Here is a 5,005-nt window from a genome sequence, read left to right on the forward strand (position 1 = left end):
TTTGAATAGGTACAATATCGTAAACATAATCAAAGAATAAGAGTGCCGACATGCTTTTGATCATAGGGCATAAACTCAGTTTAGCATATTTAATTTGGCCTTGTCGGTTATGTCACTATAAAAAAAACGGCATTTTGCGACCGACAAAATGCCAAAAAATCGGTCGCTAAATTCAATTAGCGACCGATGTGCGATCGATATTTTTCGGTCGCAAATATGCTCGTCGCAAAATGTTTTGCGACCGATTTTTTCGTCGGTCGCAAATTGGTCACAGAAAATTCTGTCACAATTCGGTCGCAAATTGTAAATTTAAAATTTTTATTTTTGGTCGCTAATCGGTCGCAAATCGGTCGCAAAATTAAAAAAATTAAAAAAAAAAAAAATAGAATGTACAGCTGCAAATTTAGGAAAGACTGCAAAAAGGCAAAAGTCAGCATACATGCTTTAGCAAATAGAATGTACCAGGCTAGTAGTGATTGGCAAAAATACTCCACAGTAAGTATCTCAACAAATAAAAGAGTTAAGAAAAATAACTAAAATCTAAGTTACCAAACAACTATAAGTGGTTAACTTCTTCAGAGAAATAAAGAAAATGAAATTTCCTTTTCAACCCTCAAATACGGTCCATAGGAAGCTACACTTAAAAAACTTCAATGTGATAAAGAACGTTACAAAACTTCAGTATAAAACTTCAAATGGCCCATTTATACGAAACTATACATATAAACACCAGTATAACTCCTGGTATTAACCACAAATAAAGGTATAATTCTTTGTCTTCAGAATTCAGACACTATACATTTGTTCAAAAAAATCACTAAACAATTTTATCAACATTGAATAAAATCTATCAAATTAAAAATAAGGCATACAAGCAATTATGATGTTATTTTGCAAGATAAAAAAAAGCACAAACAAAAGAATAAAAAATTGATCATTTCATTATTTCTTTTATCAGCTACCACGCTCAATAGCATCCTCAATAGCAGCATCTAACATCTCAGTGAAGGAAGGGTGAGCAAATGCAGTAACTAAAGGTATACCTTCAGGATACCTGGACTAAATTGGAGTGCAGGTTCACAATTTTGATCAGACAGAAGCATTCTCAAGTAGTCAATAAATGCTTAAAACCAATTCTATGATCCTAGGAGCAGGAAAAATTAATCCAAATTTCAAAAAAAAAAAAAAAAATCAACATGAACTCAATAAAATACCTGCAAGAACTGGACAGGCTGGGAAATTCCAAGTTTGTTCAGAGTGTCATAGCTTATAAAAGAATTCTGCAGCAAAGTGGAAACGGTAAATAATAAAGATAGCAGTAATCTTTTTTTGTCTTACAGGGTAGAAAAGTGCAAAAGGAAGAGAACTACAGTGTCACTCAGCATTATGGAATATTGTAGAAATTTGCATTAAGATAGCAAAGCTACATGATTGAGCATTATATTCAAAATATGTTTAATGAGATATTGAGAAACTGGCAATGCATGAGCTTTTGCAACTCAATAATGCAAACTTAAAAATAAGACTCAAACCTGTGAAAAGAAAGAATCCACGCACTCCTTTTGAGCAGTGGCAAAGACCTGTTGCACAATTAAACTTGATATAAGAACAAGATATTACAATTTAATGGAATACCATGAGCACATGAAAAGTGAAGCATCAAACAAACATGTCAAAAGCTTCAGTTAAGATGTTGCAGGCTGAATCCGCTTCAATCTTTGGGCCACTTGCTTCATGGAAGGTCTGGATGAAAGAGATTCACCAGTGCACATGATGCCTAACCTTTCTAATATAATTACAATAATAATAATAATAATAATAATAATAATAATAATAATAATAATAACAACAACAACAACAGTAACAACAACAATAATAATAATAATAATAATAATAATAATAATTAATAATAATAATAACAGTACCTCATTCGTAATCGCAAATACACAAAACTTATAAAAAATTATTATAATAAAAACACATAAAATCACAAAAAAAAAAAAAAAAAAAAAAAATCGAAAAAAAAAAATCGCAAGACTTACCTCAACTTGTATCCAAATAGCAATGGAGTGACCGGAGTTGTAATGGAGCGGAGATGGCGGCGTCAAGAAGGACTGGAGCGGCGCTGTGAACGGAGGAGAGGAGAGGAGGAGGAGAAGAAAGAAGAAGGAAAAAGAAAGAAGAAGGAAAAAGAAAGAAGAAGGAGGGCGTCTGGCATTTAAAGCCCTAATATTTGCGACCGACTGGTCGGTCGCAAATGTCATTAATATTGGTCGCAATTTTTTAACTCGGCGACGTCGTTTTACTTCGCAATAAAATTGCGACCGATTTGCGACTCAATTTGTCGGTCGCAAATCAGTCGCAAATCGGTCTTAGAACTTATTCCTAATTTTGAAGCGCGCAATTTTGCGACGGAAAAAATGTAGTCGCAAATCGGTAGTATACTAGTCGCAAACTGAAAAACAAACTCGCGGAAATTTTTAGTGCTACAATTAGAGACTGTTTGTCTATGGGTCGCAATTCGGTCGCAAAATTGCGACCGATTTTAGGCGATCGCAAAAATCGATCGCAAATCGGCGATTTTTTTGTAGTGTGTCTAACAAGAAGCACTATATATATATATATATATATATATATATATATATATATATATATATATATATATATACACAGTTCTAGAATTTAAGCTGCTCATATTAGCACGTGACACAAATTAATTATATATAGAATTGCAGAACAACTATGATTAATTTTTAAGAAATGTCCGATATTATGTATTAGACCCACTGTACAGATTTTAAACACGAGTCCCTCTCATTATCTTTTTTTTTTTTTTTTTTGAACTCTGTTTTCATATTTATCCAAAAAGATAAGATCCACACACGTGTCTCCATGCTTAAATTAGAATTATATTGAGAAAAAATCTTTTCAATAATAGATTAGTATTCAAATAAACTCTTCTTAATAGTGAAAATTTCATATTTCAAACGTTTGACCTTTAAATTTGTTTGAAAATACATTCTATTTTTATATAATTTTTTTTCTTTTAACAGTTAACGTTAATTATTAAAAATTAAAGATTGAGTGAATTGTCAACCATACTAATAATTAACAAGTGACAGATTGATAGCTAGGTTATTTGGTATAAGCCAATCAATCATACATTTAATTAATTTTCAATTAATTAACTATGATATAATAACACAATTTTTTTTTAAAAAAAACAATAAAATATTATTTTATATAATATATAATTCATGAAGTATTAGAACTATAGTATCAAAATATAGAGACAATAATGAAGTGTAAATCGAAAATTAGGACACAATTTGAGGAGAACAAATTACAGAATATAATATCATTTATTTATTAATCATAACACACTATACATTAATCAAGCCACGTCATGAATATTAATTAGAAACTCTATACAGTGAAAAGGTCGTACTCAGCCGCCACTTTTAGACCCGAAGATGCTTCCCAACCCTTTGGAGAAAAAGGGACTAATTTTTAACCATAAGAAAATAAATATTCTTTCATCGAGTTTGGCCCCCCGGTCCCCCCCTCCCACCGCCCTGTCTTAGACACTCATGCATGTAGCGTTAGGCTTGGCCACGGTTCCGGAACCGGAGGTTCCGGTTCCAGAAAAACTGGAACCGGAACCGAACCGAAAAGGTCCGGTTCCGGTTCCGGTTTGGAACCGTCCGGTTACGGTTCCGGTTTCGGTTCCGATCCGGTTACAAAACCGACGGTTCCGATCGGTTTTCTGGCGAATCGCATAATTTTAAATTTTAAATTTTGAAGACCGGTTTAAAAAAGAAATTATTTGAACATAAAAAATTAAAAAATACACCTAAAAAATTAAAAAATACTTCAATTAAGTTTATTTTTTTTAAAGACTTGAACATAATTATTTTTTTTAAAAAAATTTTCAACTGAATTTATTTTTTGTTTAAAAAATTTTGAACATAATTTTAAATTTTGAAGATCGGTTTAAAAAAAAATATATTTGAACATAAAAAATTAAAAGATACACCTAAAAAATTAAAAAATACTTCAATTAAATTTATTTTTTTAAAGACTTTTGAACATAATTAAGAGATTTCACAACAAAATTTAAAAAAAAAAAAAAAAAAAAACCTGACAGTTTGGCTAGAACCGCCGGTTCGAACCGGCGGTTCTAACCGGCCGGAGAACCGGCGGTTCCAGTCCGGTTCCGACCGGTTCTCTGGAACCGCCGGTTCCGGTTCCAGAAAATTTGGAACCGGAACCGAACCGGAATTTTCCGGTTCCGGTTCCGGTTCGGCCCGGTTCCGGTTACGGTTCCGGACCGGTTCGAACCGACGGTTCCGGTTCCCGGAACCGTAATATGGCCATCTCTATGTAGCGTCGCATAAAGACTAATTGAGTGCCGACCTAAATGGAAGATAAAAATCCTATAATTGTTTGTCCTTTCTCTTTTATCCAATGCAAAAAAAACTAATATAAACTGTTAATACATTAAAGGTATGAATTTCTCCGTGTTTAAGGGTGCAATTCATTTTAATTTTTGAATTAAAAAAAAAATTAAGTGACTCTAAATTTTTTCTTAAAAGATTTTGCGGTATCAATTATGCTACCCACTTAAACATTACGTCAGCCTCATTGCGTTGCACTCCTAGTTGATGCATTACGTCAGACACTCCTTTTGCGTTTGCGTTTCCGTTTGCCCCGGACTTCTTGCGTTCATGCAGTTGAGACGCTGAGGTCCTACACACTCCTAGTCCCGGACTTCTTTTTCAAAGAAAAACTGGCAGTTCACTAATAAATATTAATAATATAATGCGTGTATATAAAGAGACACACCGACAATTGAAATCTTATGTAAAGATAATCTTTGACAGAAAATGTTAATCACTTTCAATTAACAACTGATTATTTTTGCATGGCACAGCTTCGTTAAGAAGTTGTGTCTAGTCTTTTGTTTTTAGCTTTATGCTTCCCTTTTGATGAAAAAAAAAAACAA

General features: G+C 32.8%; 1 long non-coding RNA gene across 1 annotated transcript; it reads right to left on the reverse strand.

The window, feature by feature from the left end:
* Positions 1–705: 705 nt before the first annotated feature.
* LOC149495248 (uncharacterized) lies at positions 706–1,773 on the reverse strand. The gene is made up of 4 exons (XR_016321468.1): positions 1,670–1,773; positions 1,533–1,580; positions 1,215–1,280; positions 706–1,059 (listed from the first exon to the last, which is right to left on the reverse strand). It is a non-coding gene; the product is annotated as an uncharacterized LOC149495248 (long non-coding RNA).
* Between the last annotated feature and the right edge of the window lie 3,232 nt (positions 1,774–5,005).

The sequence above is a fragment of the Jatropha curcas genome, chromosome 6, assembly GCF_041381405.1.
Source record: "Jatropha curcas cultivar XTBG-Jc1 chromosome 6, XTBG_Jcur_1.0, whole genome shotgun sequence".
Taxonomy (NCBI): domain Eukaryota; kingdom Viridiplantae; phylum Streptophyta; class Magnoliopsida; order Malpighiales; family Euphorbiaceae; genus Jatropha; species Jatropha curcas.